Source organism: Rhinolophus sinicus, linkage group LG13 (assembly GCF_036562045.2).
Source record: "Rhinolophus sinicus isolate RSC01 linkage group LG13, ASM3656204v1, whole genome shotgun sequence".
Taxonomy (NCBI): Eukaryota; Metazoa; Chordata; class Mammalia; order Chiroptera; family Rhinolophidae; genus Rhinolophus; species Rhinolophus sinicus.
In genome coordinates this window covers 22611204-22625941 of record NC_133762.1, presented here as the reverse complement: position 1 = coordinate 22625941, position 14738 = coordinate 22611204, and the positions used below count along the sequence as shown (strand labels likewise).

The 14738-nt window shown below is 39.7% G+C and overlaps 1 protein-coding gene across 2 annotated transcripts in view; it reads left to right on the top strand.

Moving 5' to 3' along the window:
- DOK5 (docking protein 5) overlaps positions 1-14738 on the top strand; it is a 127227-nt gene that overhangs the window by 61016 nt on the left and 51473 nt on the right. The gene's annotated exons all lie outside the window — the stretch shown is intronic.

Genomic DNA, 14738 nt, shown 5'->3' with positions numbered 1-14738 from the left:
GAGTCTGAAAACTCATGTAGATTAGTTGACACAGGTACAAATAATACTTTTTCCGAGGACAAACATCTCTAAAATAATATCTGCTTGCCAATTGTTTTGACAAATGTAAAGTTGCTCTTCTGGTTTCCTACTATTTGTTGTCTTTCCACTCTCTAGTGTAGAACTTACCATGTTGTTTTGTAAATTTTTAATTTGCATAGTAGACCCCACTTCCAACCTGAAAGCCCTTGAGAGTAAGAATTGGATCTCAAGTGTCTAGCACTGGTGCAGACTAGACCCTCATCAGAGTTTGTAATGTGGAGGGGAAAGGACCCGGGAAGAAGCTGGAAAACTGGTGATTGATGGAGGACGTGCCACCCATTAGCTTATTTCTTTAAGCTTTGTGACTAAATGTAATTCAGACTTTCACTTTTCTTAGTAGTAGTGAGGTTTCTTCACTAAAAAAATAGTGATTGTGTATTAAAATACATGATTCAGAAGTGGAAAGTTAAGGTAGATACGAGGTATACTTACTAATGAAATTCACAAATGTGGCCCATCTTTCCCTCGACATGGCAATATGTTTTTCATGGTTTTTGGTATTGGGCAGTCCATGTATTTTCTCTTTTCATGAACATGTGTAAAAGCACATGGTTAACACTTCTTTTCCCCCAAGGCTCTGGCTATTCTCATAGTGGGAAAATACTACTCTTTTGACTATGGAGAAGAAAGAGGACAAGCGATGAATACTTTCTAAAACTCCCCAAATCCAGTTCATGGGCAAATGGTGTTGGCTCTGTGTTCAGTGCATCGAGATGCCCAATACACTGCACAACTTCTGTTGGTTCCGCTGTGGCCCTGGCCACCGGGCTACCTAATTCTCAGTCCTCTAGAGTCTACTCAAAACACCTATCTCACATCGTGATACTCCAGCTCAAAACCTTAGCCAAGTCCTTATATTGGCCTACATACTCCGATGATTGGACTCCCTGTGGCCTGTTTAACCTCATCTGCTTACTCCCCCCCTCCCCCCCACATTACTCTGCTGCAGGTACCCTGGGCTCATTTTCCCCAGGACATGTCAAGCACATTCCTACCTTTGAACTTGTTTTTCCCTTTCCTTGGAATGCTCTCCCCCTAAATATCCACATAGCTCAGGTCATTGCTTAAATCCTCCCCTGAGGCCATTTCTTGACCCCATTATTTAAAATGGAATCTTTGACACCCACCCCACCCCCCAACTCCCTTTGTTTTTCTGTTTAGCATTTATCACTAAGTACATATTTACTTGGTTTCTTATAGTCTTCGCCACACAATCGCCATAAAATAAGGTCCACAAGGGCAGAGATTTTTTTTTTCGGGGGGAGGCATGGTTCACTATTAGTTATCAGTGCCTAACACATAGTAGACATTTCTTACACTATTGATTGAAAAACAATACATATTATCAACAGAAGACATGGACTATATATAGATGTCTTTTGTATGTCATACTTTTATTTACTTACCAGAAGAAATATGTCCTTGAGACATCTGAAGCCAGGAAAAGGAATTTTGATTTGGAGGCACTGGGGGAGGGGGTGAAGATGGGCAGAGAAATGCAGGACTGGGAAGTTTTAGACTCCAAGGTAAAAACCAAAGTGAATTGAAAGGTTTCCCCCTTGAATGTAAAACAAGTGAGGGGACATTGAGGACACACTTGTCCCTTCCAGACTTCTACCTGCTGGCTTTGGTATTTAATATGCAAATCTTTAAGGAACGTGGTTAAGCCACATTCTCTTTCATCTCTAATAATCATTAACCAAAGTTCAAAGCATTAAAACGGGAGAATTGTCTACAGTAAGCCTCCAAGCCCTTGATGAGTTTCTGTAACTGATTCATTCCCCTTCTTCTTCTAGATCTGATACATTTAGTATTAATCTCCTGGGGGCATATAAAAAGCGAGACTCACTAGGAGATATGCACTTTTTATCTAAATGCTGTGTAATTTATGAATCTTGATAATAAAATAACTGAGGTTGTAAGTAGGACATCGTGACCAGATTTCAGAGTGTTTCGGCTATAAATCCATTTCCAAAAGAAATGACGACCTGTTCATTATGCTTTTTGGTCAATACGGAGATGATGGGACATATGCAGACATGTATCTCCTGTGGGAAATCCGTAGCATTTATGAGAATACAGTGCTTCTTTCATTTAATTTTTAAAGATATTTTTAAAAGAAAAATGCCAGTTTTGCACAGCTAATTCTTTTTCGAGGTTTTAAAACCAGACACCAGCTGTAGAATTTTACAACTTGGTGCCTTCCTCACTGCAAATGGCGTGAAAGGTGCTCTCAGGCAAAACTTGGGAGATAAATATAGGAATAATGCACATACAGAACTATTCAGTTTTCAGGAAGCACTCCTCAAGGACCCACAGCTGTCAGAGACGGCTGTGAATTTGATTAACATTAACTGCAGCAATATTAAGACTCGAGTGACTTTATAGTTCCTCACCTTCTTGTTAAACATAAGTTCACTGTTTTCATTCAGGAAATCAAAGTTGCTCACACTCGCCAGGAGGGGTTGAGCATTTCTATGTGTAATTTTACTTTTTTGGAAATGAGTAACTATTGGGAGGAAATCTAAGAGGAAGAAGACTTCCTGTTGCTTGAGGCCTAGGTAAATGGGGGTGCAGAAGCACGTATGCTGGACCAGAAATTGGGAAACCAGCTTTCTAACCCTGGAGTTGCCACTATATGTGTCCTGCAAGTGGCTTAACTTCTGGGTAAAGGTGACCTCCAAGGCAAGTCATGTCTTCGCTTCTCCATCATCACACAGTGCCGAGTCCATAGGATTCAGTTCACCTTGGACCAGAAAGACGGCTCCATCAAATCCTCTAATAATAGCGTTTCCCAAAATATGCACTAGGGAGTGTGGGAAAGGAAAGTTCTGGGCGGACCAGGGTTCTGTGGTCAAGGAAGTTTGGGAACTGCAACCTTTGCTTCCTCATTCTTGAGATTCCTAACTCACTGTAGCTCATCGTAGCTTGGAGTCCTGTAGTTCAGAGACCTGAGTAACTTGAAGTCAGCATTTCCAAACCTGACTGGGCCACGGAGCTATTTTTTTTTTTTTTTTAATCACATATTCCATGGGTAACTAAATTTAATTCTAAGGAACACAGTTTTGTCTATGCTGCTTTTGTATGTTACCTTGTTCATGCAATGTGCACTTGCCCCACTGTTATTTCCACAGTGAGCAACTAGGATGGATTAATCATTCCTATTTCACTGAAATCAGAGTCAACTTGTGTATCGTATGAATGAATGTGAATGTATTTGAAAAATGGGAGACTCTGTAACTGCAAGGAATGATTGCCGTTATTATTTTTGTCATTCTGCCAAGCTCCTTTAGGCTTATTTGTTCTGTCATTCTATCCTTTCTTAGTGACTAGGTCACTCTTGCATCTCCCAAGCTCGGTAACAGATCTTGTTCTTGGTTTCTGCAAAAGTAGGATTCCAGGTTCCACATAGTGAGCTAATGTCCTAAAAATTATTTCTCTGGAATTTCTGCCAACTTATCTCGTGTGTGTGTGTGTGTGTGTGTGTGTGTGTGTGTGTGTGTGTGTGTATCATAACTTTTTCCAGTGAGGCACTCTTTTTTTATGTAGTTTCTCCCTCATCTAGAACATTTCCTCTTCTGGTGTGGCTGTCTACAATATGTCTTTTCAAAATCTTAAAATATGTCATAGTCTCTTCTTTCGGTACTTTCAGTGCTCTGAAGTCGTCCTCGCCAAGAAACTGTCCACCAGGCCCGGTTCCAGAAGTTGCCCTCACGTATGCCAATGAGAACATGACTCTTCACATCTCCATGAATTAAATTATAGCTATTACTCAGATGCTTTTCCCAAATGCTAAATGCTCCATGCTTATATTTCTAAGGCAGAGGTCGGGTGGGGAGAAGGCGTGAATGGTAGTACCCAGACCAGATTTTTCTGATCTAAGTATTTTTACTAATAAGAAGCTATATTGGTATGCACCAGTGTGCCAAAGGCTCCTGAAATACATTCGAGACTGAATTAAGTCTTTTTCCTCCCCACGCTTGGTTCCGTTCTGGGGTTCTCTGTCGCAGTGCAGGGCACCAGCATCCATTCTCTTGTTCAGGTCAAGCAGCCAAGGTGTCCATTCTGCAACCTCTTCCTTAGCCCCTCCCTTGACCAGTCAATCACCAGGTTTACACATGTTCTCCCCTCATGGATACCCTTCCTTCTCTGGTCTATGTGTCAGACATTTATCGATCCCTCAAAATCTCTGCTGTGTCTTCACCTTCCGTGTGATTCTTTCCGACTTAGCCAGAGTTAGCCCATTTGCTGGACCCCTTCTGCACAAATGCACTGGTCATGCTGCAAATAGTGATTTTGTTTCACGTCGGTGGCTGATTCTGTGTGATTGGTACTGACCCCTTAATAATACCCCTTCTTCCTTGGTGATGGACAGCTGATTTTTAGTTGGACACAAGGCTACCTGTGTAGTGGATAGGTCATTGTGATTTTAATTTGCATTCCTTAATGGCTTACAATATTGAATATATTCATGCACTTATTTGCCATCTCTGTCTTTTTCTAAGAAATAGCTCCATGGATTTTACCCATTTTTTTAACCGGATTTTTTTTTTTCTTTAACTATTGAGTTTGGTGGGTTTTTTTGGTTGTTGTTTGTTTATTTTTTAATATAGTCAAGATAGTCGTCCTTTGTCAGATAATGTGGTTGCAAATATTTTCCTCCATTCCATAGCTTATCTTTTAATCCCCTTAACAGGGTTTGTTTTTTTTTTTTTTGCAGAACAAAAGTTTTAATTGCGGTGTGGTCCAGTGTTTGAATTTTTACTTTTACGGGTCATGCTTTTAGTGTCAAGTCTCAGAACTCTGCCTGGCCTTGGATCCTGAATAGTTTCTCCTTGTTTTATTATTATTTTTTTAATTCTAAAAGTTTTATAGTTTTAAGTTTTACATTTAAGTCAGTTCATGATTTGTTTTGAATTTCCTTTTTGTAGAAGGTGTGAGATGTGCGTTGAATTTCATTTTTTTCTTTTTTTACCTATGGATGTCCAATGCCATGTGTTGAACAAAGTTATTCTTTCCTGATTGAATTGCTTTTGCACTTTTGTCAGAAATTATTTAGGTATAGAAGCATTGGTCCATTTCTAGATTCTCTATTCTTTTCTATTGAGCTATGTATATCTCTGCTAATACTATGCTCTCTTGGTGACTGTAGACACAATCCTTAATATTAGGATGAATGATACCTTCCACTTTATTCTCTTTATTCTCAACTAAGGCTGTCTTAGTTATTCTTGTGCCTTTCCATAAAATTCTAAAATAAGCTTGTCTATGTCTACAGAAAACCTATGTTAGGATTTTGAAAAGAATTACATTAAACCTATAGATCAAATTGTTGGAGAACTGACATCTTTTTTATGTTGAGTCTTTCAGTTCATGAACATGGTATGTCACTCCATTTATTTCAAATCCTCTTTGATTTCTTTTATCAGCATTTGTAATGTTTAACCTCCATCTCCTACATGTTTTGTTAAGGTTATACCTAATTATTTCATTTAATTTGGATTAAATTTAAAGCCCTTTTGAATTAAGTACTTGCATAAGTCGTTTTTGGCCTATAGCCTAATAAAGCAGGCATCTAGTTTAAACGATTTTTTTCTACCCCATAATTATTTGACTAATCATTTGAAATGATTAGTTTCCCTTGCATTTTGGAAGGAGCTTCAGTTTTTTAGAGGTTTCTGAAAATTTAATCTGTTGGCTCTGTCACTGGTCTATTTGTTTGACAAGATTATATTTTTAAGAAACACACCTGTAGCAAAATAAGAACAAGACAAAAATAAACTTTACTCACAAAGTTCATTGATTGCAAATACCTCTTCCTCCCCATTCACACTTATTTCTTCCACGAATCCCTTAAGAACATGTATGTCTAGGGCTTGGTCTATGTGATTTCACACTTGTGTGGATGTGGAAACACTTCATTATCATCCAAGTACACACGAATGTTCTCTGTAAATGATGTCAAAAGAAAAAGGGTGGGTTTTCTCAAGTGAGTGAAAAATTAGTCAGTGGTTTTGAGTGCGAGTGAAATCACAGAATATTGTTTGCCAAGTGAGTTACTCGTCAGAGAATTGATGAAGGATGGAGATCACTTACCTCGCTTGAAATTATTTTGCAGATTTCTTCCTCTTTTTTCTTCACTCTTCTTAATTTTTAACTTATGAACATCGTATATGTTTCTTGTAGCCTATTTAAGCAATTCAGACGTATAAGAAGTAAAATGAACGAAAATAATCCTGCCTTGGACCTTTGTCCTGGTCCTCAGAAAAAAATGCTAATAGATTAATGTGTACTTTTCAGACGCTTTTCTCTGTCTGTACAAATAGAGACATGTATATAGATCCTATTTTTAGAGCAAGGATGGAGTAATTAATTGCATATTGTACGTACTGTGTTTGAGGAGACCATAATTACAGATTTCCCCAGGACACTCTTGGTGAGTCTGTAGTTTTTGCATAACTTTTAGTAGCAATTGCTTTCATATTCAGAATATTATGGTTTATGAGATAAATTAAATGGTTACATTAATTATACCAGTCCCCTTTCCCCTCACATTTTGACTGTAATTCTGAGTCAATAATTAGTGGCTCATTAATTACACCTTATTAATTTAACAGTTCTAGAGTACTCTTTAATATTGACATACTGTAATCTGTTTAAAAATACCCAAATTGGTGGACAAAAAGGTCTCCTTTTTTTTTTTAAGGTTTCCATATTTTTGCTAACACAAATTTTATTATGGTGAGAAACGTGTGCATCTGTCTTGATGTGCTCATGTTAATCTTTTGGGAAGAAAAAGTCTTAGAAGTGAGATTGTCAGGTAATAACCCCCACCTTTCAAATGTTTGTAACTATTGCCAAACTGTGTTCAGATAGATTATACAAAATCACACCCCCACTGACAGCTTAGGAAAGAACCCTTCACCCCAGATTCAATACTCTGTATAAGTTTCAGATGCAAACTTTTCAGTTTAAGCACTTTTTTTTTTGGTGCGTGTGGCTTTTTATTTTTAAGGAAGACACAATGAATGGATTGTTTAAGTTATTTTCCGTGTATAAATAAGGATCCAATTTTCAGGGAGACAGTTTAGATTTATAACTCAGACAGGCACTTGTCCAGTTTATTTTAAGTGACCACGGGCATGTAGATATTTTTGGAAAGAATGAAACCATCTCTATGGGGGTTGGGATATAACCGTCTAGACTGGTTCTTTCTTAAGAAATCTTTCATAAAATGTTTGCTTAACCTGCTGTGTTCAGGGTCCTGAAGGGACGCTTGTGGAGAGAAATGTTTTGTGCTGACAGTGTTTGATTAGAACTGAGCGTGTATCTTATGTGCCTGACCCTGCTTTACTGGCACTGTGTCTTCAAACCGTTGGTGCTTTTCTTAGGAAACAGTATGAAAAAGTGGACAAATTTGGAACGTGTTATAAGAAGTCTTGGCAATTTTTAATAGAAATGTTTATTAGTATATTTAGGATATTCTGAAATTTCAACACACAATAACAATAATGTACAAACAAGTGTTACCACAAAAACAATGGTAATAAGAATAGTGTAATTGATTATTTCATTAACACTTGAGAAAACAGGATGGACCCCAAAATGAATTGCTTTCATATTACTTTTATTTTCAAAGACACCTACAAAAGTTAAAGGGGCTTATGCCTCTTCATTTTCAGTAGGGTAATGGCTTTAATTTTTTTTTTTTTTTTCTAAGAATACAGCAATTTGAAGCTTCTGCAGAGCTTTGAGATTTGCATATACAAAGTGAATTGCTCACTTAATTCATTCAGTCCCACAGGGGGAAAAATAATTAGGATACAGCCTACAAAAGCAAGGCAGCAAATTGCCTTTTAGGTAGCTGTCTCATTTTCACTCTGTAAACATAAATAAATCATCATTTGCACATTACTAGCAGCAAAAGAAGTGGAAACATTGGAAATCAAATCCTTGTTTTCCTAAATGGATTCTGACGTTGCACTACACCAGAACATAGTTAAAATCCTCACGCCATGCCTCCTAATTGCGTCATTTTGACAGGACTATACCAGTTCCTCAAGGGAATGTACGTTTAAAAATCCGATTGTATTCATCTTCTCTTGAAACACCAGAAGAAATTTCAACAGTCTTCCCATCTACAAAATAATCCATTTGGAAAATTGAGTGGTGTAGTTTGTAATTGTTTTCCAAGTTGTTAATGCAAAACTCTATAGGTAACAAATTAAACTTTTAAGGTATGGCCACTTTGTTAATCTCTGGCCATTAAACATTTATTTCAGTGAATACTATCACTTACGATGAATAAGGCATCTGGAATATGGCTTTAAAAGCCAAAATAATTTGGCAGTCCTTATTTGGGAATTCCTAATTGGAGAGCATACTTAAAGATTTATCAGGAGTTTAGGAGAGTGTTGAATGTTTTTTTTTCCTTTGATGGAGTCATAATACTTGGTGTTGTTGACAATTAGAAAACTAGAAAGCAGGAACTGCGTAGTAATGAAGTAACTCTTAAGTTCCTCCCTGTCTTTTCACTCCTTCCATTCTAACCTAAATTTAAGTCCTAATCCGCTTATTGCCTGGTTGTCTCCTTGCCCCTCTAAACCCCATCTCCCCCCTCAGGTCACGCTCACCTCCTTCCCACAGTTAACGCCACCATGTATGGCCAAGCCTGCTGCTCGCTGCTCAAGCCAGGGGGCGCCATTCTCATCCATGCCACGTAAATGGCACACTGTAGTTGCAGGAAGCATCCGCCTTCTTCGTTCTCTACTTTTACTGTAACACGGTTTCTCAGCCTAAGCACTGCTTTGGTTGTGGGGGGCTATCCTGTGCATTGTGGGATGTTTAGCCGTATTTCTGGCCTCCACCCACTAGATGCCAGTAGTACCCTCCCGGTTTGGACAACCGACAATGCCTCTAGACATTGCTCAATGTTTTCCCAATGGGGAGGAGAAGAGTGCGGAAACCTGTCCCAGATTGCGAACCCCTGGCCTACAAAATAATTTTCCCACTACACAGCTCTGACCCTTCCATTCATCTGCTTAGAATCTTTTAATACACGCTTTTCAGACTTCCTGATTCACACCAGCCCTTTATTAGGAGCTAAGCCCTGGTCCAGCTGCTCCAGCTTCATGCTTTCTGGTTTCCCCTGCCGCCCTCTTCACCGTCAGTCTTCCCCGTGTTTCTATCATACCAAATGGTGGTTTCATGAATGTACATATGTAGTTTCTTTTGCCTACAAATTCGTTCTTCCTTTCTTTGTCTTGTAAACCCTTGCTCATCCTTCATGCAGTCCATCTCCTTGTCATTACAATGGAGGTGATAATAATGTTTGCGGCAGGAGGTAGAATTTCCACTTAGCATGTGCTTATTGGGAATGTGCCTTCATGGCTCCAGAGATATAGCAGGGACCAAAGCAGGTGACTCCCGGTCCCATCCCTGCTCTAACGGGGAGGAGACAGACAGAAAGGAAATATGTAAGTAAAGTATATAGTGTGTTGGTGTGACTGATAAATGCCAAGGAGGAAATTAGAGCAGGGAAAAGGGGAAGGGAGTACAGAATGGGAGTATTGCAATTTTAAACAATCAGTGTCACAGAGGAGGGATTATGTGCATAGCTAAGGACAGGGCCGTCTAGAGGGAGAGTGTTTCTGGGCAAAATGGAGCAAGCTCAGTGTTCTTGTTTGGTCGCACCAAAGAGACCTCATGCATGAGATGGACTTCGGTTGGGCTTTGAAGATAAGGAAGAAAATAAGTTGTACACTGCCGTTCTTTCAGTAGAGTTGTGTCTGCTCAATGTAATGACCTCCAGTATCACAATAGGCTGTATGTGCAGAGCGGTGTATAGGAACACTCTGGAAGTTCCAAAGAACTGTCCACTAGATAAACTATCCACTGTCCTCTGTGGAGACGTCAGTGTGTAGCTTGTTTTCTTCCCGTTACGGAAAGAAATCCGTTTCCCTTAAAGGAACTCAGGGTGTGTGGGAGGAAAACACACAGTTGGACTATATCTTGAGAAAAGTGAATCAAAGTTTGTTAAGACTGATTTTTGGGCAGTGCCATCCAACATCACTGTGCCTTTTGGAGCCAAAAAGCACACCCCCAGCAAGGTAGCCTCCTGGCATTTCCACATTGGTACGGGAAGGTCGCCCTCATCATCTGCCTCGAGTCCCTGTTGAAGGAAGGATGCCTTCTGCAAGGGGAGGACTTGAGGCCCCGATAAGACACCATGCAGGTGCCACCACCCTTCTCAACAGGCTCTACAGGTGTAACCTAAGTGGAGCCCTGAAGTCACCAGTGCGTGGTTTTCTTCAGATCCTAAATAACTACAATTAGAACTTGGAGTTGTGATAACAGCTCGCTGGCTGGCCCTGCTGAAATGCCCATGAAGAGACTGATGAAGGTGTCAAGTCACAAATGGCACGGTTCCCTTCTCGAGTAAACTGCCTGATGGTGTACAACAGCTCACTAATTGACGAGTCTAAGCTAAACACTGAGAATAAGGACGCCCAAATGTATAAGGAGTGTATGGTGGGCGCTTGTGTCGGCTACACGCACAGAGTGAATTCTCGGTAGTCGAACTTCCTCACCTGATTAAATGCAGTCGTTGTACATTTTGAACTAATAAATGAATAAGAATGGTAATATCATGATCTGTGTTTCCAGATGACTTTAATAAAAAGTAATTTAGGGATGGGAATAGTAAAAGCAAACTCTGGCAATATTTATCTTGACTCTGGTAATCATAGATATATATATATGAGCTTAGGTTGACAAACCAGTTGGATTAAAAAGAATAGTATTTTGATGCTCATAAAGAGTCCTCAGTGGATGCTAAGACAATTCCCTGGAAAGTAGTTGGGGAACAGGACATTCACATGATGCCCAGGTATCACCCAACTGTAAATACAAATAGAACACTTGCTGTTTTACTCTAGAGAGAAGTGGCGGCTGCCTCCAAGTGATCAGACTGAACCTCATCAATGGAGGGATTTTCTGACATTATGTGCCTTCTGCTAAGATGCAGCGTGAAGCCCACAACATTTTTACAAAGTGTTGTGAAAGAGATGTTATCTGAATCTTATCAAGCCTTTAGACCTGACTTCCATTTCAGAAGAAGTACAGGGGACAGAAAAACCAAGGGCACCATGGGAAAACAAACACATCTAGAACATGGAACATTTTACGAGAAAACAGACATGATCTTTTCAAAATTACAGTCTCATTTACATAATGTGGGGTATCTTCTGAATGAAAAGAGAAATACAGGGCATGCACCTTCATTGGATCCTGGGTTGGGTGATGGGAGAGAGGGTGTGGGCACAGCTCTGAAAGACATTTTGGGGATCTTTAGGGACCTTTGAATATGGGATAGAAATTTGATGCTACAAGGAGTTCTTGCCTATTTTCGTAGTTGTGAAAATACCATTAAGGTGATGTGGGAGACCCTTGCTATTTATAAGAAATATTTGCTAACGTTGTAGGGATGATGTGTGTCTATGCCTGACATTTTCTTTCAAATAATTCAATCAAAGCCAAGTGCGTACGCACGTGGACATACCTGGACACCCACACAAGCACTCATACACTGGGGGTGCCAAAAAATTAAAAAAGAAAAAAATGTATACACATGACTTGTATTCATCTTTTGTTATAGATCGTATACTGAGTATTACAATTTAAATACAAGTTTTTCCATTCTTAAAATATGTATACATTTTTGGCACCCTCTGTATTTATATGCATAGAGAGATAAGGCCAATGAAATAAAGGGGACAAAATGTTAATAATTGTCGATTCGAGGTGCTTGATGTACTTTGTACGGTCATTCCTCAGGGGATTCCTTCCAACCCCCCCACCCACCCACGTGCCAAAATCCATGTAAGTCCCTTACGTAAAATGATGTAGTAGGGTATTACACTTTCAGCTTTTCTGTGGTTGAAAATCTTCAAAATAAAATTTCAGAAAAGAAAATGATGAACACAGAATTCCTGGAGCAAAAGGCAGAAGGCAGAAAAAAACGAAACAAACAAACGAAAAAAAAAACACCTAACTTTTTTTTTTAAATGATGCATAAAGGAATTAGGAAAGATAAGAGAACTGAAGTAATTCCCAAATGTGAAGCATAAGAATTAATTTAGATTGATTTAACACCTGTATCAAAAGACAGTGGCTTAGATTGGATAATGTAGTAGTCCAACTGTCTGTTTCTTAACATCAAATAATATGTTTCTACAAGAGATATAAATGAAAGCAAATAAAAAATTAAAAAACAAAGTGGTCGCCTACACAACAGACTACTACACCGAACCCAAAACTTCTTATATATGCTACAGTGTGGGTGAATCTCAGACTTGGTACTGGGTGAAAGAATTGACACAGAAAAATACATGCAATATGATTCTATTTATACAAAGGTTTTTTTGTTTGTTTGTTTGTTTGTTTTTTAAGTGTTTTTCCCGGACCCTTCAGCTCCAAGTCAAGTAGTTGTTTCAATCTAGTTGTGGAGGGCGCAGCTCACAGTGGCCCATGTGGGGATCCACCTGGCAACCTTGTTGTTAAGAGCACCGCGCTCTAACCAACTGAGCTAACTGGCTGTCCCTATACAAAGGTTATTAAAAGAACTAACCACTGGTGATGAATGTCAGAGTAGTGGTTCTATGTGTGGGCCTTACTGACCCAGTAATGGTGGTATTGACAGAAATTTCTTATTTGGATGGTGGCTACATAGGCATGTACACAGGTAAAGATTCACTGGACTGTAGTCTTGAGATTTCTGTCCTTTCCTGTATGTTCTTGATCCTGAGTACCTGATATTTAGGTTCCTGTGCTCAGTGTCCCAAGAATTTCACTACAGCAGCAGCCTGGGATGGAAACCAGGTGCCGTAGTATGTACCCACCTCAGCAAATGGTTTTTGAAAAGATGAGTTTTTCTTCAGCATTTTTTTTTAAGGATACAAATATTTTTAAAGTTTTTTTTTTTTTTTTTTTTTTTTTTTTTTTAAGATTTATTGGGGAAGGGGAACAGGACTTTATTGGGGAACAGTGTGTACTTCCAGGACTTTTTCCCAAGTCAAGTTGTTGTCCTTTCAGTCTTAGTTGTGGAGGGCGCAGCTCAGCTCCAGGTCTAGTTGCTGTTGCTAGTTGCAGGGGGCACAGCCCACTATCCCTTGCGGGGGACAAACCGGCAACCTTGTGGTTGAGAGCCCACTGGCCCATGTGGGAATCGAACCGGCAGCCTTCGGAGTTAGGAGCATGGAGCTCCAACCGCCTGAGCCACGGGGTCGGCCCTCTTCAGCATTTTAAGGTCCAAGTAGAAATGATGATTTTAGTTCAGATTGCCTTCTTTTGATTTGACAGATACTTTATTTTTATTTAGGAATTAAGATTGGCATTCCTTATTTTTCCCGTCTCCCAGATATAGTTTTTTATGTGTTTGTCTCCAAAACTCTTGTCATCTTTAGTTTTACTTGTCTGTTCATCTATTCAGCCAGTCATTTATTCATTGATTTATTTTTGATATTTTTTAAGGAGGACATGTGATGGAGAGTAGTATTAGGGCAAACACACATATATGAAAGCCAGAAGTTCTCGTGCTGAGTGTGGCCCCACCCTCCATTCCATCTGTGAAATCAAAATTAAATTTCTTCTCTGCTTCTCACTATTCATTCTTGTAATGGGTTTAATAATATACCAAGGATGCTTGGTACCTGAGAATTTAGTATCACATTGTAACTATTCAGCATTCTGTGGTTCACTGAAGTGGGTGGGCTTCCTTCTGGAGAAGTGGATTTATACCTGTTACCATTAAGACAAGTGGGGTGGGATTCATTTCCTCCTGTAATTAGTCTAGCTCAGGGGTGTACCAACTGCGGCCCGCAATCCATTTTTAATTGGCCCGCAGCAAATTCCAAAAATATATTTAATTTACTTAAATAAACCAGGTGAGGCAATACGTACTTCACCTCAAGTGAGTGGCCCGGCTGTTTGTGTATTTTACTGCATATGGCCCTTGGTGAAAAATGTTGAAAAAAGTTTGGACACCCCTGGTCTAGCTTTACTTCAATATAATGAAACACTGTGTGAGACTTCCTTTGAAAAAATTAAAAAACAAAAACAAACGATTCAACTACTACAATAAAACTGATGACCAATATCCCAGTGTGTTATGTATTTGACTAGGAAATCTGGTCTCTTTTGTACTAGAAGCAATATTGTTGTCATGCAGGGTGTCAGGCGGGGTCTCAGCTCCTGCTCCCCACATAAGAACACAGGATATGGTGAGGCCAAAAAGGAACACCCGTGGAGCCATAGGTAGGGGAGTCATACAACTATAGTCTTGCTGGCGGCTGGGTTAGAGACACAGGAAGCAGGAGCCACACTATCTGCAACCTGCGGTCCACTTCTCTCTGCCAACTAACCAACCCCACTTGCTAACTGCACTCCGCCCTGCTAACTGCAATTCGCTCTTGTTAGCTCAGCCACCATCTTCTTGCTAGCCCCCACTTTCTGCTAGTGTAGCCACAGCGGTTATATTAGTGGCCAGTGGCTCACTGGTTACAGCTGACGGCCAACTAGCCACAGCTGATGGACATCCAATCACAGTTGGTGGCCATTTACTACCCCAGTGAGCACCTTTCCATGTGAGGCCGCGAGTC